The 24,594-nt window shown below is 39.6% G+C and overlaps 1 protein-coding gene across 2 annotated transcripts in view; it reads left to right on the top strand.

Annotated features, from left to right (window-relative positions):
• The first annotated feature begins 3,688 nt into the window (after positions 1-3,688).
• The window catches only part of LOC126108734 (ankyrin-3-like), a 111,880-nt gene continuing 90,974 nt past the window's right edge, over positions 3,689-24,594 (top strand). Inside the window, exon 1 of one of the 2 annotated variants that reach the window (XM_049914073.1) lies at positions 3,689-3,761. The gene's annotated coding sequence lies outside the window, so the exon portion shown is untranslated. Of the gene's footprint in view, positions 3,796-24,594 lie in introns of both variants that reach the window. The other variant, XM_049914072.1, reaches the window with a different exon arrangement.

Raw genomic sequence — 24,594 nt, forward strand, 5'->3', positions numbered from 1 at the left:
GGTACTCATACTTATGTGAGGGCATGCATTATCGTGTAGGACCAAGATCTGGATTCTTGTCCGATCGGACATGTCGGAAACGGTTCTTTATTCAGAGTCTTCAGGTATGTCACTGAATTGATGGTTGACTCCCTTGGCATCACATCTACCAGAATGACGCCATCACTATCCCAGAATACTGCCGTCATGACTTTACCGGCAGAAGGGGTTGTAATGAATTTCTTCTTTTGTAGTGAATGAGGATGATGCCACTCCATCGACAGCCTTTTTGTTTCCGGCGCCAAGTGGCGAACCCATCTTTCGTCACCGGTAACGATCCGTGACAGAAAGGTCCCTCCGCCGGTCCCAAAACTTCAGATGAAATGGCTTTTCTTTGAATCTTGTGGTCCGCTGAGACCATTCGTGCAACCAATCGTGAGCACCTCTTTGCGTATCCGTGAGTCTCGATCATTGCAGACGCATTTCCAATGCTGGCCGACAACTGTCGAGGCAATTGTTGAGTTGTGATGCGCCGGTCGGCACGTATAATGGCTTCCGCACGACTCAGCATGTCTGGCGCAGTGGCTGTGACAAGACGTACCGAGCATGGCTAATCATGGAGTTCTGTTTCTGAATTTCCTGAGGCTGTAACTTTCTTTACCCATCGACCAACTGTACTCCTATCAACTGCATCATCGCCATAGACTGTACGCAAAATTTTATGGATGTTCACCCCAGTTCGTTTTTCCGCACACAAGAATTCAATAACAGCACGCTGCTTGTAACGTTAGTCGTATGTAGACGCCACGTTGACGCTGTACTACGGCTCTGCCAGCTGCCAGAACGGTTGGAAACTTCACCGGGCACATAACAAACATAAAATGTGAAGCATCAAGAAGGACATTTGTCTTTGTACATTAACGGTTTTCAAAAAAAAAAAAAAAAATGTGGAACATTACTTACTCAGTGACCCTCGTACAATGAATATTCTTTTTTCATTAACGGGAAACTGAAAAATTTTCTTTTTCATACCTTTTCGTAGGTGTTCAATATGCTTTCCTTGACATGAATGGCAAATGCCAATCCGGTATTCAAACTGTTCCTCACTGCAGCGAGCATGTCTTGAGTTACAGCCTCCACAGCTGCTGTCATGCGATGTCTCAATTCACTCATTTTGGTTCGTAATGGAGGCAAATAAACACAGTCTTTTATAAACCCCCATAAGAAATAATCACATACAGCCAGGACCGTAGACCTGGATGCCAATAATATAAGGGTGAATCATTTGGTCCATTGCGATCGATCGATCGTTCAGTAATCCTTTGATTTAAAAATTCCCGCACTTCCAGATGACATTGTGGTGGTGCCCAATCCTGTTGGTAAATGAACTCGTTCGAATCCAGTCTCCAGCTGTGGGATAGGATCGCTCACAAACATATCGAGGCTTGTGCTTCCTGTAATAGTGTTCTCCACAAAGCGAAATGGACCGTACATTTTTTAGCGTCTAACTGCACAAAGCACATTAAAATTTCGAGAATCCCTCTCATGTTGTACAACTTCATGTCTTTTTTCCGTACCCCATACTCTCGCAGCATTACGGTCCACCATTCCTTTAAATAGAATGTTGCGTCGTCACTTAACACTAGGGGGGGAGAAAACTGTCACCCTCCGTCTTGCTGACAACGAAATTACAGAACACACGTTGTTGTTTGTCACCTTCACGAAGAGCTTGCAGTGGCTCAATTAAGTACGGTTTCACGTATAAACGTCTACGCAACACACGCCAGACGGACATCGGAGGCATGTTGAGCTGTCGGCCTGCACGGCGAACGGATTTCTGCGGCCTCCTTGTGAAACTGTGGCGGATGCGTTCGACGTTTGTGTCAGACACTCGCAGATGTCCCGGCGATTTGCCTTTACGGAAACAACCTGTTCCTCGCAATTGTTCGTGCCATCGTCTAATGTGCTGTAGCTGTGCTGTAGCAGGATCCACACCATACCCAGTACGAAAGTCACGCTGAAAAGTTATTACCGTCCGGCACTGCATAAAACGTAGAACACAAAACGCTCTCTGTTGTCTTTACTAGAACTGAAGTGGGTCCACACTACTGCTACTTGGCGAGAACCATGTAAAACTTGAGAGTTTTCTCTTTCCATCAGTACATTATTCACGCACGTATCTCAAGTAACGGAATAGTTGCATTTTTACCGGGTCATCGAATTTTACACTTAGTTGATTGGAATCGAAAGAAGGTCAGAAAACTCGGAAAGAACAGCTGTAAGCGCAAAACGAAGCATATGAGGAAGAGGAATGGTTACCATTTGCTGCTGGAGTCGCAGATTGATCGGAAAGCATTTTACATTATTGTTAACTTCCTTGAATGTCTAGTTTCCGAGAATTTATTTTTCAAAAGCGTTCATCTCAAAATGACTTTTTTGACATTTGCGTGCAATCTAGCTCAAAAAGCAGAGAACCGATCATTATGAAATTTGATAGTATGATTATTTATAAAGTTACGAAATATTTGAACCACCGTGTGAGATGATATCATGGTTTTAAGGGTATTTTCTTTGCTTAATTAGAGAAAAACTATCCTGAAAATCGAAGTAAATTGTTCCAACGCCTGCAGACATTTTATATTCATTATTTTCACCTGCATTTAGCTTCATATTCTTAGAAAATAAGATATTAATGTAAAATCAAATACTTTTTGATTTCAGATGAAAATCGGAATGGCTGCACTGCACGCAATTGGAGAACTATACTCACAATCTTCAGCGGACATCACAGCCTAACTTTGTTAATTTTGGCTGAAATTATTCAATAAAATTCACAAAAACTGTTCGAAATATGAATGAAGTGATATAAAAATTGCTTATAATTCTGATTAAATCTTCCCACCCCAAAATAATCTCGAAAATTCGGTGTCAAACAGCTTCCTCATGTGGTTCCCCCCCTCAAAGATTATCGACATCTTTATACATTTTCAGGCGCGAACGCCTTCTCATCCAACAGGAAGAATATAGAAAAGGCCAAGGACTGTTTGGAACAGCGAGAGAAATGTAGCATTCAAGATCTTCTCAGTTTCGTAGCTCTACAAATCTGGTCATCAATTGTAGGGCGCATCGCTGGACCGGGACCACTGTCACGGCTGGACGTAGCGCTGACGGCGAGTGAGAGGCGCCTCCAGAGGGCGAGTAATTGTCTGTCCGGGGTGCGTATGTCGGAGAAGGAAAGGCCACTGAAATGAACACCTCGTGGTGGGCAAGTACGTCGCTGCCGGGGAATGGAGTGGGCAGAGGCTGGGAACGAACAGCGTCTGATGTGGCCCACGTGGCTTTCTGCTAGTCAGAGGTTGCAGCCACTCTGTTCCGCGATCGCTTATCTCAGTCTGTGCAATTTGGGGCCTCGTGCGATGGTTGGAAGGAGTGACCGCATTTCGCGGTGAAACAGTTCAGAAATACCGAATGTATCACTTTGCATTACGGTGCCAGAATGGCCACTGGGCGACAGAATACGCGATATGAATTCACTTACAGCCTTTGCGTAAGAGCAAGAATTCTTAGTGTTTCGGCTAAGATCACATGGCAGAAATATTTCGAACGCCAGACCTATCCAAGGGTTATCGTTGTCGGTGCGGAGGGGGGAGGGGGAAGGAGTGGGGGAGGGAGGGGGTCTCGAGGAAAACTGCGGACAGAGTGGGTGGGGGGCGGCAGCGCAGTCCACGACAGGAGGCGAGTCTCGCTGCCGGCCACCACTGCACTGGCTGCCGACGTGTCTGGTGAGTCTCCACGTACTCCCTCCATCAACGTACGGTAGGTATATACTGTGCGTGTAACTTCCCTCAATTTGACAGTCTCCTGCTCTCAGTGTTATCCACACTTAAAAGCGGAGGCTATGAAAACGGAGACCGAGATGTTTTTCTCTTTTCCCAACTATTTTCCTCTACCTCCCAGGTTCCCGGGTTCGATTCCCGGCGGGGTCAGGGATTTTCTCTGCCTCGTGATGACTGAGGTTGTGTGATGTCCTTAGGTTATTTACGTTTAAGTAGTTCTAAGTTCTAGGCGACTGATGACCACAGATGTTAAGTCCCATAGTGCTCAGAGCCATTTGAACCATTTTTTCCTCTACCTGTACCACAACAGCTTTTGTGATGAGCACCTGTATTGTCTCACGTCAGCTATGATCTATAGTAAATACAGCTTCTTACAGCACAATGTAAATAATGGTGCTACTTGCATAGTTATTATTTCACGAATTCCATAGTTTTCAAACAGGTTCCAGAACGAATGTTGCTTTTGATGTATACTTGTCGGACCTAAATGACAACTGAAGCAGGAAAGGCTTCCGCAATAAAGTTTTCACTCCGGACCAGAGTGTGCCTAATATGAAACTTCCTGACAGAGCACTTTCCAGAGAAAGGCAACTGTCCCGAGTTCGAGTCTCGGTCCGGCACACGGTTCTGATCTGCCAGGACGTTACAGGCGACAGTTGCTGGAAGACGTCTACAGAGTGTTAATGTACCTAACATCTGTTTTCCAGCAGGAAGAAATTCAGTTGCTCTGGGTTCACAGTGTTTTTACTAAACTAAGTAACAACGTGGAGGAAAGTTGATTGTTCAATTTGTGTTCAGGCTGATTCCAAAAGTTTACTCAGCAACGTTGTGCACAACAGCAGGTGTTCGAAACGACGACTAATTGGAACGCCTGCAGCCTTATCTGTACAAGTACGTGACATACACGATGCTGCATATCCCAGTCACTGGATAGAATGGGGAAACCAATTTGCATGTCTCCTGCGTTCCTCATCGGACGCCTCTTAATGTTTTTCATCTCTTATCATATCAGCAATATCGTCTACATGACACGGTGTCTGTAAAAGTTCAGTTTCGTTAACACATGTTGCCGTAAAATTTACAGTCCGTCACTCAAGTTGGATGACGTCACTTTATTTGATGTCACACTTTTGAGAACGTGTGTTTTGGTCCTGACATTAAATAATTTGTGCAATACTTAATCCGTTTATTACTTCCCATTCGCTCAAGCACCAAGTCGGTACACACTCAAGTTTTATATCAAAGTCCGCACCATTGCTGTAGTTCACTCTATTTCTCAGACGAAATAACTCTTTTATTTCGCACACTATCTCTCTTAGTGTAACGTATACCCGTGTTCTGTAATAACTATTAGTTCCTTCTCGTACTTGTCTCCACACTTCTTCTTAATAATCTTATATCGTTTTCATCGATACACAGCTGAAATTTGAGTTCTTGGACCTTTTCTCTTTCCTTCTGTCTCCTGACTTCTCTGTCGATAATTTCGAAACGAATAGTGGTCTCTCCACACATTTCTGTATTTTAATGCGACAGTGCTGCTGTGTTACTTTGCTGGCTACTTTACCTTTTCCTTAGTATCTGCGTGCTCAGACTGCTTCCACTGCCGGCGTGCTATAATTCGTTTCCACGTAATGCACAGTCCGACTATTACTATATTTTTTTCCGTAAAATCATTACTTTTCCTACTATTAAAACAAGACTTCCCTTCGGCCCACCTGTACACAACCACATCCCTGGTTCAGCTAACTCGCTTTCGTCTTAACAAAATTTCTACATCTGCATCTGCATCTATGTGATTCCTCTGCTATTCAAAATAAAGTGCCTGGCAGAGGGTTCAATGAACCACCTTCAAGCTGTCTTTCCACCGTTCCACTCTCGAACGGCACGCGGGTAAAACGAGCACCTAAATTTTTCTGTGCGAGCCCTGGTTTCTCTTATTTTATCGTGATGATCATTTCTCCCCATGTAGGTGGGTGCCAACAGAATGTTTTCGCAATGAGAGGAGAAAACTGGTGATTGAAATTTCTTGAGAAGATCCGGTCGCAGCGAAAAACGCCTTTGTTTTAATGATTGCTACTCCAGTTCACGTATCATCTCTGTGACACTACCTCCCCTATTTCGCGATAATACAAAACGAACTGCCCTTCTTTGTACTTCTTCGATGTCATCCATCAGTCTCACTTGATGCGGATCTCACACCGCACAGAAATACTCCAGAATAGGGCGGACAAGCGTATTGTAAGCAGTCTCTTTGGTAGACCTGTTGCACCTAAGTGTTCTGCCAATGAATCGCAGTCTTTAGTTTGCTCTACCCACAATATTATCTATGTGATCGTTCCAATTTAGGTTATTTGTAATTGTAATCCCTAAGTATTTAGTTGAATTTACAGCCCTCAGATTTGTGTGACTTATCGCATGACCGAAATTTAGCTGATTTCTTTTAGTACTCATGTGAATAACTTCACACTTTTCTTTATTCAGGGTCAATTGCCACTTTTCGCACCATACAGATATATAAATCATTTTGCAAGTCGTTTTGATCATATGACGACGTTACAAGACGATAAATGACAGCATCATCTGCAAACAATCTAAGACGGCTACTCAGGTTGTCTCCTACGTCGTCAATATAGGTCAGGAACAATAGAGAGCCTATAACACTTCCTTGGGGAACGCCGGATATTACTTCTGTTTAACTCGATGACATTCCGTCTATTACTACGAACTGTGAACTTTCTGACAGGAAATCACGAATCCAGTCGCACAACTGTGGCGATACTCCGTAGGCACGCAGTTTGGTTAGAAGACACTTGTGAGGAACGGAGTCGAAAGCCTTGTGGAAATCTAAAAATATGGAATCAATTTGACATCCCCTGTCGATAGCACTTATTACTTCATGAGTATAAAGAGCTAGTTGTGTTTCACAAGAACGATATTTTCTGAATCAGTGCTGACTATATGTCAATAAATCGTTTTCTTCGAGGTACTTCATAAAGTTCGAATACAGTATATGTTCTAAAACCTTACTGCAAATCGACGTTATTGATATAGGCCTGTAATTCAGCGGATTAATCCTACTCCCCTTTTTGTGTATTGGTGTGACTTGAGCAATCTTCCAGTCTTTAGGTACGGATCTTTCTGTGAGCGAGTGGTTGTATATAATTGCTAAATATGGAGCTATTTTGTCAGCATACTCTGAGAGATACCTGACTGGTATACAATCTGGACATGAGTCAGTATTCTATCCGAGCCACATTCTCATAGACTTTTGAAAAGAGTTGAAGTACTCTAGTTGGTCTGTAACTAATTTCGCCTATCTGCGTTTTTACAGATCTCTGTTTCCACGCGTCATTGAAGTCTGTCAGGAAGTATGGCCCCAGTCATTAAATGATCACATGCAGACTTAATAATATTCCTATCAACTTAGAACAAGATTAAAATATAAATAATTCTATTGCGCCTGTACTGGGTTTGTTGCCACTTTGAAGAAGTAACCAGAGTCGCTATGGCAGAAACTGACACGGTAGCGGGTCGGCCCCATATGGTAATCAGATTATGAGGGAAAAAATGTGGCCCTGATGATCTGTTTTTCATAATTTTTTAGTTTCTCGTCGTAATAAATTGTGCTTCGTTTTCTCCGTACATTACCCATCCACAAAATTAGTGGGGACTGACCCTTTGCACAGATACTAGGTACACTCTTGGGAACAGCAGTTATACCTGTATGGAATGCTACTTAGCACTACAAAAGGTCGACCACTATCTGAAGAAGGAAAGGAAGGACTGAAAACCGTACCTCTTATTGTTGATAAACTGAGGAAGGAATGAGGTAACAAGTCCACACGAGCATTTTACACTATGAGCAGAACACACATGATCACACTGACATGCATGTGTTGACCAGGTATGTAAGCGTACTTCATCATTTGTGTGTTGTTGTTATAGTAATGGTATTAGTAGCAGTAGTAATATTAGTAATAGTTGTATTTTGTTAGTAGATCACTTTTTACAACTTAAGTAAGTTAAGGTAATTCGCATATATAGACTTATGCAGGCTTATAAGTGTAGAATGGCAAGATTGCGATAAGTAGTTAGTTACCTCTTGCGTTACAGTAGGAATAAACCTAGCATTTACCTGAGATGATTTACGAATACCACGAAAATCTAAATTAGGGTGGGTGAATGAAGAGCGGACCATCCACCCTCCCGAATACAAGGCTAGTCGGTTTAAGATGGTGCTACCTAATTCCGTTTATCCCTTGCGTACAATACTTCAGGCGGCAGGGAACTCGGTTGAGTGGGTAAGGTGCTGGTGGACAAATGAGACAATCTAGCACACAATACGAATTCATCAAACAAACTCGATATCTTGAATAATTACAGAAATCGATCATTAAAGAATTAAGCGTGTTACATCATAACAAAACTTAAATGTAGTTTTAGTCTGAGGTCATATAGCAAGATTACACATGCTTCACAGAGCAACAGCAGAGGTTGCTTCGAACTTAATACCGATACAGGCATTTAGTTAAATTCAGACTGAATGAAATAATTGGTCAAAAAATGAAGGAATCATTAAGTGAAATTAAATGCATATCAGGGTTGCAGTCAAAGAAATTCATAGCACAGTAACCAATAGCAAAGGATATACTAGTTACATAAATAACAAAATCAAAATGTCTTAATGAACAATATGGAGATGCTCTGTACAAGCAACAGCTGCAATAAGAGCTTATACTGATTGAGTTTTCCAGGTAACTTAGCCAAGACAAATATTCAGGGAATCTGACATCACGTACACCTTATAATGGTCGGTCCGTGAGACAATTCCAAGTTTCAATTAAGTACCAAAAATCATGACAAACCACTCAGTTGAAACTGGTGAGTTAATGGCTCAGTTTATTATTTAACACAAACATGCGCTTAAAAGGTGAAAGTCTCGCCAAAACACATAAAATGAGCATGCTACAAGCTGCCAAGATTCAACAGCAATTAATCTTGGGCCCAGAACACAACGAAACAGTTTGCTGATGTAGGGATCAAAATTGGGACCAACAATTATACATGTTGTCACACAGGCAAGCACGCTGTGGAACTAATTTTTAAGCTCTCTCGGATTCAGCAACTTAGGTAACCAGACATCCGCCCCAAAGCAATGGTCTACCATCGTTCGTTTAAAACAACTTCGCCATAACTGAAACATGTTGTTTTTGTGGTCTTCAGTACAAAGATTGGTCTGATGCAGCTCTCCATCCTACTCCATCCTGTGCAAGCTTCTTCAAGTACCTACTGAAACTTACATCCCTCTGAATCTGCTTAGTATATTAATCTCTTGGTCTCCCTCTAACATGTTTACCCTCCACGCTGCCCTCCAGTACTAAATTCAACATCTGTTGATGCCTCAGAACATGTTCTACCAACCGACCCCATCTTCTAGTCAAGTTGTACCACAAATTCCTCTTCTCCCCAGCTCTATTCAGTACCTCCTCATTAATTACGTGATCTATCCATCTAATCTTCAGCATTCTTCTGTAGCACCACATTCCGAAAGCTTCTCTTCTTGTGTAAACCATTTATCGTCCAAGTTTCACTTCCATACATGGCTACACTCCATACAAATACCTTCAGAAAAGACTTTCTGGCACTTAAATCTATACTCGATGCTAACAAATCTCTCTTCTTCAGAAACGCTTTCATTGCCACTGCCGGTCTGGTTTTTATATCCTCTCTACTTCAACCATCATCAGTTACTTCATTCCCCAAATAGCAAAACTCATTAAGTTTCTCATTTCCTAATCTAATTCCCTCAGCGTCACCTGATTTAATTCAACTACATTCCATTATCCTCGTTATGCTTTTGTTGATGTTCATATTATGTCCTCCTTTCAAGACACTGCCCATTCAGCTCAACTGGTCTTCCCCTCCTTTGCTGTGTCTGATAGAATTACCGTGCAGTCGCAAGACCCAATGTTTTTATATCTTCGCCATGGATTTTAATTCCTATTCCAAATTTTTCTTTTGTTTCCCTTATTGCTTGCTCAATGTACACATTGAATAACATTAGGGATAGCCTACAACCCTGTCTCACTTCGTTCCCAACCATTGCTTCCCTTTCATGCCCCTCCACTCTTATAACTGCCACCTGATTTCTATACTAATTGTAAATAGCTTTTCGCTATTATACCCCTGCGCCTTCAGAATTTAAAAGAGAATATTCCAGTCAATATTGTAAAAATCTTTCTCTAAGTCTACAAATGCTAGAAACGTACGTTTGCCTGTCCTTAATCTATCTTGCAAGATAAGTCGTGGGGTCAGTATTGCCTCTTGTGCTCCAACATTTGTACCGAATCCAAACTGATCTTCCCCGAGGCTGGCTTCTACCAGTACTTCAATTCGTTTGTAACGAATTCGTGTTAGTATATTGCAGCTGTGACTTATTATACTGATAGTTGGGTAATTTTCACACCTCTCAACACCTGCTTTTATGGGATTGCAATTATTACATCCTTCTTGAAGTCTGAGGGTATTTCGCCTGTCTCATACATCTTGCACACCTGATGGTAGAGTTTTGTCAGGGCTGACTCTCTCAAGGCTATTAGTAATTCTAATGATATGTCTACTCCCTGGGCCTCGTTTCGACTTAGGTCTTTGAGTGGTCTGTAACATTCTTCACACAGTGTCATATCGTCCATTTTTGAAACGGTTGTATTTCTTTTTGCCTGCTTTATTTACTGCATTTTTATATTTTCTCCTTTCATCAGCTAAATTCAGTATCTGTTCTGTTACCCAAGGATTTCTACTAGCCCTCGTGTTTTTACGTCCTTGATCCTCTGCTGCCTTCACTGTTTCGTCTCTGAATGCTACCCATCCTTCTTCTACTAGAGTTCTCTCCCTCATTCTAATATATTGGTTCCTAATACTCTGAAACTCTCTACCACCTCTGATTCTTTCAATTTAACCAGGTCCCATCTCCTTAAATTCCCACCTTTTTGCCGTTTTTTCAGTTTTAATCTGCAGTTCAATAGATTGTGGCCAGAGTCCATATCAGCCCCTGGAAATGCCTTACTATTGAAAACCTGGTTCCTAAATCTCTGTCTTACCATTACATAATCTATCTGAAACCTTTCAGTGTCTCCAGGCCTCTTCCACGTATATAATCTTCTTTCATGATTCATAAACCAAGTGTTAGCTATGATTAAGTTATGCTCTGAGCAAAATTCTACGAGGCGGTTTCCTCCTTCATTCCTTACCCTCATTCCTTGTTCACCTACTACTTTTCCTTGTCTTCCTTTTTCTACTGTAGAATTCCAGTCCCCCATGACTATTGAATTTTCGTCTGCCTTCACTCTTTGAATAAATTATTTTATTTCGTCATCGATTTCATCAATCTCTTCGTCATCTGGGGAGCTCGTTGGCATATAAACTTGTAGTACTGTAAGCTTCGTATCTATCTTGGCCACAATAATGCGTTCACTATGCTGTTTGTAGTAGCTTATCCGCCTTCCTATTTTTTTATTCATTACTAAACCTACTCCTGCATTACCCCTGTTTCATTTTGTATTTATAACCCTGTATTTACACTACCAGAAGTCTTGTTCCTCCTGCCACCGAACTTCACTAATTCCCACTATATCTAACTATAATCTATCCATTTTCCTTTTTAAATTTTCTAACCACAATGCCTGATTAAGGGATCTGACATTCCACACTCTGGTCTGTAAAGCACCAGTTTTGTTTCTCTTGATAACGATGTCCTCCTGAGTAGTCCCTGCCCTGAAACATACAACACAGTAATAACCGAGTAATCCAAAATACAAAGGCAGACATTTGTAAACGGTAAAGGAACAATTTAGTACTCAAATGTGTAACACCAAATTCTTTTTCTCGAGTGCAGGAACTTGACAAGTCCTTAACCTGTTACCTTGTTTGATCATGATACATACCACAATCTTTAACTAACAGACATAGTAAGGTATTCAGATTCAGTGTCATATCCCACATGCCATTAGACAGTATAATAGAGAAATCATAAACGGCGCACAGTCTGCTTACAACAGAAATAGGCACAACATTATACTTCAGAAGTAAGATATACAAATCGGAATACACACAGTGAGAAGACTTCTGAGTGAACCCCAACTGATAACCCACACACTAATGACAATTTGAAGCGTCAAATTCTCTGTCCACTTGACAGGAATTTACAAAATAAAAATTAGATCTCTCATGGGATAGGATTACGAGACGCACGACCGACTGACACTTTAATTCGGATCGCACTTTATGAAAGTTCAGTGGGCCTGTGGTAATTTAACTGGTACCGCAAACGGCCTTAATGCAGTCAGCCCAGCCCACAGCCAAACGATCACAACTCAGCACAAGTGCCTCGGCGACACAAACATCAAAACCCGCTTACTGAACAGACGCTGGGATGCGCACCGTAAGGACCGGATTGTAAAGTCCCACTTACACGATGCGCATAAACCGTATGCCTATGCACCAGCGCCCCAAGTGTAATATCTGTAACTACAGACTGGTTCACGTCGACCTATTACACCAGCCACGAGGTAATGTACCTGTCGCACATGCGCAATAAATGGTAGTAACGCGCGAAACACAAATAGAACTGTCTGATCTCTTGTAAAGTCGTCCGTTCTACCGCTAGAAACACAAGTGGAACAGTGTGATATATTGTAACGCCATTCGATCAGGGTTCCTGTTTAATAAGAAGTTGTTTTCTTATTATTATTTATTAAGTAATTGTTAGTCTCTAATGTAGGTTACTACTGTTCAGAAGTACAGACTCAACAGTTAGTCTTATATTATGACACTTGGTTACAAAAGTATATGTATATCTAAATATACATTTATACAGCATTCTACACATGGAGGACGCACTTGTCTTAGGAGTTGTTGCTCTGGTAGTGACTGTCAATCTTCGGATTAGTGGAGAACGACGGTGTGAACGAAAAGCCAGATTTTGCTGGGTTTGACTCTGGGACAGGGTTTATGCGTTCCTTAAGAGTGCTTAAAAGCCAGTGGCTGAAAGGGAGTAACGAAGGCATTCGAATATATTCACTGCTAATGAAAGAAGTGAGGCCTGGAGATCCACAAAAATTTCGGAACTTCGAGAGGATGGACATGGCTTGATTCCAGAAACTGTTCTCTGAGATAGAAGAGAGAATTAGCATGTGTGACACAGTCATGGGGGTGGCTATCCTATCTCACAATCTCGAAAGAGAGAATTAAATCATATGTTTGCAGGTCTTGTGATCATACCAGCCTAGATCACTGTTAAAAATGCCCTATTATGTGGCAAGCTGTTTGTAACATTACGTTACCTGGCGACTGTCGAATCTTGCAAGTCCGGCTTTTAGCCACAGGATAACTCAGCCCACCATCCGAAAGTTGTTTTGGGTATATTCACTCCATTTAGCAACACTTTAAAGGTCAAATATTTAAGGGTGCACTTGTGTTATTTTTTCAGGTTTCGAATATGACCTCATCCGTCGCACTGGGAAAAACTGCACGCTGTGGAACTAATTTTTAAGCTCTCTCGCATTCAGCAACTTAGGTAACCAGACATCCGCCCCAAAGCAATGGTCTACCTTGGTTCGTTTAAAACAACTTCGTCGTAACTGAAACATGTTGTTTTTGTGGTTTTCAGTACAAGGACTGGTCTGATGCAGCTCTCCATGCTAGTCTATCCTGTGCAAGCTTCTTCATCTCCCAGTACCTACTGCAGCCTACATCCTTCTGAATTTGCTTACTGTATTCATCTCTTGGTCTCCCTCTACGATTTTTACCCTCCACGCTGCCCTCCAATACTAAATTGGTGATCCCATGATGCCTCAGAATATGCCCTACCAACCTATCCCTTCTTCTAGTCAAGTTGTGCCACAAACTCCTCTTCTCCCCAATTCTATTCAATACCTCCTCATCAGTTATGCGATCTACCTGTCTAATCTTCAGCATTCTTATGTAGCACCACATTTCGAAAGCTTCTATTCTCTTCTTGTATAAGCTATTTATCGCCCACGTTTCACTTCCATACATTGCTACACTCCATACAAATACTTTCAGAAACGACTTCCTGACATCTAAATCAATACTCGATGTTAACAAATTTCTCTTCTTCAGAAACGCTTTCCTTGCCATTGCCAGTATACATTTTATGTCCTCTCTACTTCGACTATCATCAGATATTTTGCTCCCAAAATAGCAAAATTCCTTTACCACTTTAAGTGTCTCATTTCCTAATCTAATTCCGTCAGCATCATCCAACTCAATTCGACTACATTCCATTATCCTCGTTTTGCTTTTGTTGATGTTCATCTTATACCCTCCTTTCAAGACACTTCCCATTCCGTTCTACTGCTCTTCCAAGTCCTTTGCTGTCTCTGACAGAATTACAATTTCATCGGCGAACCTCAAAGTTTTATTTCTTCTCCATGAATTTTAATACCTACTCCGAACTTTTCTTTTGTTTCCTTTACTGCTTGCTCAATATACAGATTGAATAACATCGGACATAGGCTACAACCATGTCTCACTCCCTTCCCAACCACTGCTTCCCTTTCATTTCCCTCGACTCTTATAACTGCCATCTGCTTTCTGTACAAATTGTAAATAGCCTTTCGCTCCCAGTATTTTACCCCTGCCACCTTCAGAATTTGAAAGAAAGGATTCCAGTCAAGATTGCCAAAAACTTTCTCTAAGTCTGCAAATGCTAGAAACTTAGGTTTGCCTTTCCTTAATCTTTCTTCTAAGATAAAGCGTAAGGTCAGTATTGCCTCACGTGTTCCAACATTTCTACGGAATCCAAAGTGATCTTCCCCGAGGTCGGCTTCCACCAGTTTTTCCATTCTTCTGTAAAGAATTCGTGTTAGTATTTTGCAGCAGTGACTTATTAAACTGATAGTTCGGTAATTTTCACATCTGTCAACACCTGCCTTCTTTGGGATTGGAATTATTATATTCTTCTTGAATCGTTAGTGTAGTAGAGTGATAATCTGGTACAGTTCATGGATCGTTCGTTCGAGTCCCGCCTTTGTCATTTGTTTCGGTCAATTTCAAATACCTACATCTAGTAATTGCAAAATTCATCATTTTTATGAGTAATTCTCCTCTTCTTGTATCAAATTACATATTCCGCGCGAAATTCCTGTTTTCATTAGAAATATAAATTCTTAACTATCGAGGTTTATGAATGATTGTTAATAAAGGTTGCTTGAATTAAGAACACATAACAATTTAATTTTTAGGCGTAAAATAAAAATAAACGAACACTCTTTATTTGCCCTGTGTCCATTGTTTTATACTATAGATGTAGTGTCACACGAACAAGAGTGATGAGTGTCGCAGAAACATGAGGAGCAATCATTTTCACAACATCGAGCACGCCATAAAAATACAACATTCTTACAGTTGTTACTGTCCCATTACAGTATGAATCCAATAGCACTGATCGGGAGCCAAGCTAAGGGATTTGGCCTGAGAAATAACAAGACTGTTAATCTGGCAGACAGACGTATTGGAACTAATGCACGCAACTTTTTCACATACCACTTCCGAACGCCGGCGGGATATAGAACGGCACCTCATAAAATAAGACGAGAAAATACGGCGCCTGAGTGACTTCGTGGATTCTATTGTTGATCGCCTCGTTATCAATGTAGCAGATCATAGTTCCAAAACTGAAACGTGTTTCTCGCATTCAGATAAAGAAGGAGTTGAGAGATTACGAGACGACAGACTGTAATTAATGCTTTCAGTAGCTTCAGTATTCAACAGTATGGTGAAATATCCGCAGTATGCTTTTGCATCTCGCATAGCTCGCTCAGAATATTGACCTTGGTTTTAAGTTAGGAATTCTAATCACTCTTGTTTGTAATTAGAATACTACTGAAATTTCCACTTTGTATGTAAAGAATGACAGCGCTGGAAAAAGTCTTATGTTATTTGATTTTCAAACGGCTAAGTAAAATTCAACGTACTCAAACAGTTTTCTCTTTACTTATTCTGAACATCACTAAACTGACAGGTAATATTTTAGCGCAACGCAATGTGACTTTCAATAATCCTACAGAAGAACTACTGCAATACAGCGAGCGCCAGTACTGCCAGCTAAATAAAAGATTCTGACTACTGAAGGCAGTAACTACTGACAGGCATGGTTAGCAAAAGAAAGATTTTTAAAGAGAACAAACAATGTATTTACCTTAATAGTATTCAAAAGTCATAATAGACATCCAGTCTTACAAATTTCCTTTTTCTGACGGTCACACGTCCATATCGTCCGCTAATTGTAACCTCTCAAAGCTCTAGCATCTCTCTCCCCACATCCAACACTGCTGGCGGCTCACCTCCAACAGCCCAACGCTACGGGCTGTTCTCATGTAACTGCCCAACGCTACACAAGCGAATATTCCAACCATGAGTGTAACCAGCCACAGACTGCACACAGCGCAGTCAGCGATTTACATACAGAGCGCTGCGTGGCGTTACCAACATAAAAACCTAAACAGCCCCATGCGCCCCACAAAAAATTTTACAAATTGTTTTGGACAGTGGACAATACTGATTTGAAAAAAAATTTCATAATTACTATAACAAAGATATCAAATGCACGCATTTATTCACACAATGTTGGTGAAAAGCAAAAATTGTCCTCACAGTCCATAAAGGCAGTCCTGATCCTTCATCACAGTAAGAATTATAGTTTTATGCCCAAGCCTGAGCAGTGAAAGAAAGTGCACACGGAAGTAGTGGATTTCCGTGCAGTCTTGAAGAAGTTGTGTTGTACTTCCAACAGAAAGACAGTGCTAACTCTTGACATGCAGACAGGTAATGGGCCACAACAGAGCAAAACCCACAGTCGAAGTTTTGCAGAATTTTGGTAGGTAGGTGATCAGAGCAGACCCACAGTATTTCCTGTAGAGATGATGGTAATAGAGGGCCACCACCGATGCAGACCCACATTAGTCCTGGTGGAGATAATGGTATTGGTGGGCCATCAAGATGCAGACACAGTGTAGTCCTTGTACACATGGCCAGCAATCATCTGTTGCGACAGTGCGGGTGCACAGTCACCATCAAAGAGTCTTGCAGATAATATAGTAAATCCATGAACCACTGCTTGTGCAGTCACAAACTTTTTGGAATGTCCTTAGAACCAGCAATGTAGTTAACCAGTCTCTTGGTGAATTATCAACACATGTCCAAACACTAAGACAGTCATTTACCATCTGAGATTTGACACATACAGTATGACCAACAGAAATGTGTGCAGTAAAATGAATCCCTACTATTCACTTAATTTGAAGAACTGGTGTCTACACAATTACAAATTTATGGCACAAGAATACAATTATAAAGGTACAGAAAACATCATTAAAGAACATAATAATACAAACAACATTTGTAGTAATACAAGTTTAACAATAGAATAGAAATAAACACATACATGAGTATTATAGAAATTGTGACATAAGTAAATAGATTCGAAAATAGAATATTGTAACATTAATTTGACATATGATCATTAAAGGAAAACATAACAGAATAAATAATATCTAAACATTTTTCCAGAGTATTTGAGGATAACAGTACTCCTCATCATAGTAAATGCAGCTTAGTATCAGAAAATTCTACAACAAAAGTCTTAACAGATAAACACATGAAGACAGGAAGAACATTGACACACAAGGTACATGTAAACACAAAGCAGAATACCACAAAAGGGAAGGACAGGGTTTGTTTTCAGTATAACATTTAGTACTGCAGTCCAACCCAAAACTTCATTCAGTAGATCTTTCCTCTTATTTCAACATTTTTTTCGCAAAAAGGTCTTATCTAAGCATGCATTCTGTACCTTAGCTCGTCATTTATTTTTCATTACCTTACCACAATATTTTTTTCCAAGATAATCCTACCTAAACCTGTTGTTCCTAAACCCTACTTTTTTGTTTATATCCTCTTTGAAAATAATTATTCTTCATTGTGCACTACTTTTTTGCCAAACCATTTTCTTATAGCTTCTCAGTGCATTCTTTCCCTATTCTTAGTTTCTTATATAGTATCCCCCCTCTTAAGGTAACTTAAGCCTACTGAGCTCAGATACATAAACTAAGGGACGAGGCAATGCAGCAGCAGAAGCATTAACACAAACAGAAATGACAAAAAAAATGCATTTGCAAAGCAAGCAGCAATATATCTAAATTACCAAAGCAAATGCAACATTACAACTAATAGAAGGCAATATGCAGCAAACAAGAAAAATAAATCAATGGTAAAACTGGCTTACAAGAGTAGTACAAAGTAAAATTCAGAAGGACAGTGCCTGACAAACAGCACCAGCAAAAACAGTAAACAATACCTAAACTTGACAAAGTTCAAGCAGAAAAAATATTACATAAAGGTAGCAATGCAGGTATGGAAATGTCTATTTACATGTTAATGCCCTGTCACATCTTAACACTAAAGTGATGCACCACAACAACCTATTCTACAAAAAAAATTACCAAGTCCTTGAAAAGGAAATTATGTATACAGTTCTTTTTGTCAATCACTTCTCCTTATGCTTCTTTTGTTTACTAGTGCTCTTTTTTTTCAAGAATGTAGATCATAAAATTATTATTTAATACATCTGTAGACAGAACATATTTACATTAGTACAGCTATTAAATTGTATTTTAACCAATGCTGCAGCACAGCTAGAAACCAATTACTAAACAAAATGAGAAAATAAATATAAGGCAAAGCATAATGCTTTCATTCACTAGCGATAAGGCAGTAAAAAACTCTCAACTAAAAAGAAGTAGTCATAATCAGGCATATAGATGTAAAATATTTCTCATCATTTCATTAGGCATTTTAGTAAATATCAGGAAGTATGAGCTCCAAACTGTAATCATATGTTATCAAGTCATACTTGCAATGCTTTCTACAAAGAAATGTCAATAGTGAGGGTAGTGGCCTCTTTTTCCTACACCTGTGTTTCTGAAAGGCACACACTAATGGTTTTTTTCCAGGCCACTGTCGTGCAGCTGGGCGCCCACAGCACATTACGTCAAAGTCACTTACTTTCTTACTGAAACACTTGCAACAGTGGTTTCCACTACAGTGGCAGTCTCATATAAAACATTTCACAGGTTAAAAATTAACGTTACTAATGTGTAGAAACAAAATCCCATAAATATAACAGTGTCCAAAAATTTCAGTCAGCATAGTGGTAGTCACAGTCATGCACCCTTCATAATGACCACAACCACACCTCGACATCACCATACATATTGTCATCACAATGATAATATCATAACACCTCAGTCAAATCTCAAAAACGTCGTAGCTTTCTTAAATAATTTCAAAATCTCTGAAACCCTGCTGTCATAGTATCACAGTGGTTTCTAAAGCAAATATGAACTGTTCACAAAAATGTAGGCAAAATCCAATTTCATAAGTGTGAAGTTATCTGTGTAATTACATAAACATGAGTCGCTGATGTACTAAAAAGAATCTTTGTCTCTCTCAGTTAAATGATCAGATAGCTGTGTATTTCTGTGTTAGAGAAATGTGGTACTAATGTGTAAAACTGAATAAGTAAATGCCATATTAACTAGGGCTCTAAGCGCTTGCCACACACAAAGTAAACGTGTACCCCCTGAGGATTAGTGTAATTATAACCTCAGGTGTTACAGGTTACAGCAATGGAATGAAATGTATCACCAAAAAACTTCCTTGTATCTTTGTAATTCAAGAATCTTTGAAAAAAAAAAAGAATGAAGTACAAAAATTAATCACTCAAATGTGTGTCCTATAGCTCTAAGCTGTGTGTCTTGCTGTAAGATAATTTGTGTCATTACTTAACGGTAAAAAATGTCCCATGTGCCTTAGTTATCGTCGTCCATAAAAAATGTTCTACAAAAGTCAATATACTTATCTCCTTATAAACAAAAGTGAAATGCTATGCATATAATGTCGTAGTTATTTCATACATTACCATGACCAAAAAAGTATTGTACTGTAACCTATTGTTGTGCTATGGAAAAAACTATCTCCTTTTAGCTATACCACAAAAGTTACTACTTGAACATATTTTACTTTCCAGAAGAATGTAGAAAAACGGTGCTGATATAAAACAGAAATGGCGCAGAAGTAATAACGTAAATTATATTACTCATTAATAGCGACGTCATATAATCGTGTAGTTGTCAAATAAACTAACAACTGTGTCATCTCTTATCTCTCAGAAAGTACTTTAAATTCCGAATGTCTTTTCAAGTAAATCAAAATGTGGCATTAAATCTCATTAGCATGAATATGCTCTAATTATGTAAGCCTTATAGTTGTTACATAATCGTGCAACGAACAAGCAAGAACGTACACACAATAACACTGTTTCGCCTGTTCACTACAAAAATGCATTTGTAATTACTGTCTAAATATCTTACATAGGTTCTTGACTGGATAACTGACTTCAAAACATTGTTACATGTTAGGACTTTCTAAGTGTGACAAAGCATACTAGTAACATGAAGTAGAAATCTTATAGCAATGACTAATTCAGAAAGCAAATTATCTCTCAATAAATGGTTTTACATGTGAAATGTGATGTAGTTCAAATGCCTCTGAGCACTATGGGACTCAACTTCTGAGGTCACAAGTCCCCTAGAACTTAGAACTGCTTAAACCTAACTAACCTAAGGACAACACACACAGCCATGCCCGAGGGCAGGATTCGAACCTGCGACCGTAGTGGTCGCGTGGTTCCAGACTGCAGTGCCTAGAACCGCTCGGCCACTCCGGCCGGCTGTGATGTATTCCTTTACCTTTCATAGTACGCAGAGTTTCAACTTCAATGCAATTATCATGTGGTATATGTCGGATCCTGTAAGGTCCATTGTAAATCAGAAAGAATTTTGGCACAAATGTTTCTTCTTATGTGACAATGAATGAGCTTAAATGAGAACTTTCTGACCAATATAGAGTTTCTTTGCATTTGCTTTACCGTTTAGTTTTCTCCTTTTGTCTGCACCAAAATTTCTATTTTTAATAGCCAAATTAATTATGTCTTTGTGTCGAAGTTTACGTGTATTCGGAAACGGTAAAAGCTCTCGGATTCTGTTCGGTGGTTCATCATTCTTCAGCACAAGAATAGGTGGTAATGCAGGGGAGTCATGAGGCATTTCATTCAGCACGTTTTGAAATAAGTGTAAATATTTGTCCCAATATTGATGATTTCTGTGACAATAAAGTCTGCAAAGCTCACTGATGTCTTTCGTGATCCGTTCCGAAGGGTTACAATGTGGTGAGTACAATGAAATAAAACTGGGTTTGATTTTATGATTCCGAAGCATGCGTTACCAAACCGCAGATATGAATTTCGGTCCGTTATCTGAAATGACTTTAGCAACGTGTCGAACTTCAAGTAAGAAATTTCTATCAAAGGCATTGGATACAGACTATCCAGTGGCTTTACGTAACCATGTGAAAGAAATAAATTTTGAAGTAAGTTCAACACTGACTAAAACGTACAAAAATCCATTTGATGTTCTGACAAGGGGTCCCAAGAGATCAACAGCAGCAAATTCTTTTAAATTAGAAGGAATGATAGGAAACAACAGAGCACGATGTGAGGTGGTATATGGTTTAGCTTTTTGACGAAGTTTAGAAACAGACAAGACTCTTCGAATTTTCTTTTCCATATTTTAAAATAACAAGTCGTCCGAAGAATATGATAACATTGTCGTAGGCCAAAATGTGCGTACCTGAAATGAATGTACCAAACGACCTTATTGACAAAATCGTCAGGAATGCAAAGTACGCACATCTAGTCATCAACAGTGCAACGTTTGAAGAGTATGTTGTTTCTAACCAGATAATAACACCGAATCTGTGTGTGTGTCTTTTCGTGCCATTTACTTTTGATGCCTTTCCAAATCGAATCTTTATCTTGTTAATGAGCTATGTCCTTGAAAGATGTGATGATAAAGTTCTCAAAGGCGACTTTCTGAATGTAAGGAATACTGAAATTTTTCTTCAGGTTGCTTTCTACGTTACTTTTCTCAAGCCCGATCGGTGCACGTGACAGTGCGTCCGCAACAATGTTCTCCTTGCCAGGAATGTAGACTATTGTGAAGTAGAACTCTTGCAGAAACAAGGCCCAACGTTTTAACTTGTCAAGATTTAATTTTGAATACATAAGAAATTGTAATGCACGATGATCACTGTATACTTTACGTGTTTACCAGAAAGAAAGAAACGGAATTTATTGAACGCCAAACGATAGGTAAAGCTTCTAATTCAGTAACGCAATAATTATTTTCCGATTTTGTTAGCACGTGGCTATCAAAAGCAATGGTTTTCTGAATAATAGTGTAATTTCCTATGGCTTCTTGAAGTAAATGAGCACCAAGACTGACTTTAGAAGAATCTGTGCTAAGGCAGAAATCTTGTGACAAATCTGGATGAGCTAGTATTGGGGCGTTAAGTAGCGCTTCTTTCAAAGAATTGAATTCCAAGTGTGCCTGTTCGTCCCGGTTCCCAATAGTAATTTTTCCAGTGAGAGAACAAAGTTTTGGTGTTACTAGAATTTGCATATTCAGAAAACGACGGTAAAAGTTCACGAGACCTGGAAAAATATGGACATGTTTTTTTGTGGATGGAACTGGAAGGGCTCTAATTGGTTCTAAGTCTTCAAGATCCGGCTGAATGCCTTCAGAAAATAATGTGTCCCAAAAAATTCACCTTTGTCCTACCGAATTCAGATTTTTCCAAGTTAACTGCAATTCCAAATTCTGATAAAATACGTGATACACTGTTGAGGATGTGATTATGTTGTTCCCATGACGCATTTGCTGTTAGAATATCGTCGACATATAAGGTGATGTGACGTTTTAAGAACTCAGGTAATATGGAATTTAGCCCACGAATAAATGCTGCCGAAGAAATGTTCAAACCAAAAGGAAGTTTCCGAAATTGATAACAAACGCCGAAACAAAGAAAATGTGTGTATTTTCTACTTTCTGGATGAAGTTCGATATGATAAACGTTGTATCTGAGATCAATACAGGACAACACTTTTACACCATTAAAATATTGAAGAAGTTCTTCCAATATATGTGCACTGTCTGTTTCAGGAATGATGATAGTATTGATTTGTCTCAAATCAAAGACAAGTCTGATCGATGCATTTTCTTCTCAACAACATGTAATGGATTGTTGTATGAGCTTACTGCTGACTGAATAATTCTCTCGTCAAGCATACAATATATTTCTTTTCTAACACAGTACCTATAATGAGCCGAAATTACATATGGCCTAACACAAAATTTAGTATGCTCACGAACACGAAACTGATATTGAAATCCTTTGATGGTTCCTTTTTTGTGTGTAAAAGCTGTGGAATGTGCTTGTAAAATCTGAAAAAGGTCCTGCCTATCAGTGTCACTACATTTCTCAATTGTTTTAATTTTGTTCTGAATTAAGTCATTAGTCTCGAATGCGTCGTCGATATCATCCCTGTCAGTACTTGCAGAGTGTTTGTTAGTGTCAAGTTCCGTCGAAAGTTCCGAACTGTTGTCTATCAAAAGGTAATGCCGCTTAATTTTGTTGTCATGGTTTGAGAGCCAATCTTCAAATTTCAATGCTATTGACTTACGTTCTTTCTCTAAACTTATTTCAGCATCGTGAAAGTTTAAGATTGCTTCGTATTCATTCAAAAAGTCTACTCCCAATATAATTTCTGTCGACAGTAATGAAACGATAGGAAAGTTCATGGTGAATCTGCGACTGTGACAAAAGAATTCTAAGAATGTTTGTTGGCATTCATCTACACCTTTTCCAAAAATTTCACCTTGTAATTTAATCTTACGTAAAGGAAGTGTGGGGCAATCGTTCGATTTGTTGCATTTGCTAAAAGCTGTTTCACTAATTCATGAGTGGGACTGTCGGAGACAAGCACTGCTATAAAATTTACGTCATTTACTATAATGCGAATTACGGGATATGCAATGTTGTTTAACGTCGTGTTCCTGGAGTAAGAAGTCCCTAAAGTGTTTTATTTTTACGTAATTAATAGCCGCGGCAGCTACATTGTCAGCTCCATAAGTACGTTTTGTCGCTGTCAGCGGTGTCAGTCATTGTCTACCGTCTCTTTGTTGTCGTGCATCGCTATTGGAATTTGGAGATCTAACCTCTACAATTTCAACTTGTCGAGAGGGCCCTGCCCTGTTTCAATCACTCCAGTTTTTGTTAAATTCTGGTCTGTTGTTAAGACTATATCGTCTGTCATGATGTAGGTAATTTCTATAATTTCTTTCTTCTCTGTCACGTGATGGAGAATTTCTTCCTGAATTGTAACTGCGAGGTGGGCTGTTGCATCTGAAGTTATTCTGTCTCCCTTCATAATAATTATTTTGGTTCCCACATTGTCTGTTTCCATGATTATCTCTGTCATAGTCATTCCTGCAGAGAAGTGATCTTTCCCTGTAATTATTATTTCTCTGCCAACGGTTGTCATACGGGTGGTGTCTGTTTTGCTCACGATCTGCGTTGTAAGAATAGCCTTGTCCTGTCCAGTTATTGTTTCTGTCGTCACGGAGTTGTGACAGCTGTGACCTGTAATTGTTGTTTTCCTGGTTTTTCGTCCCGCGATTGTCATTGCCAGTTTCCACTTCTTGTAAGAGTAATTGAAAAGCTTCGATATCATCTTTGCAACGTCCTGCCAAAATAATATGTCTTAAATGTTCAGGCAATTTGATTAAGAGTATGCGGATGA

This window comes from Schistocerca cancellata, chromosome 11, assembly GCF_023864275.1.
Source record: "Schistocerca cancellata isolate TAMUIC-IGC-003103 chromosome 11, iqSchCanc2.1, whole genome shotgun sequence".
In the NCBI taxonomy this organism is placed as follows: domain Eukaryota; kingdom Metazoa; phylum Arthropoda; class Insecta; order Orthoptera; family Acrididae; genus Schistocerca; species Schistocerca cancellata.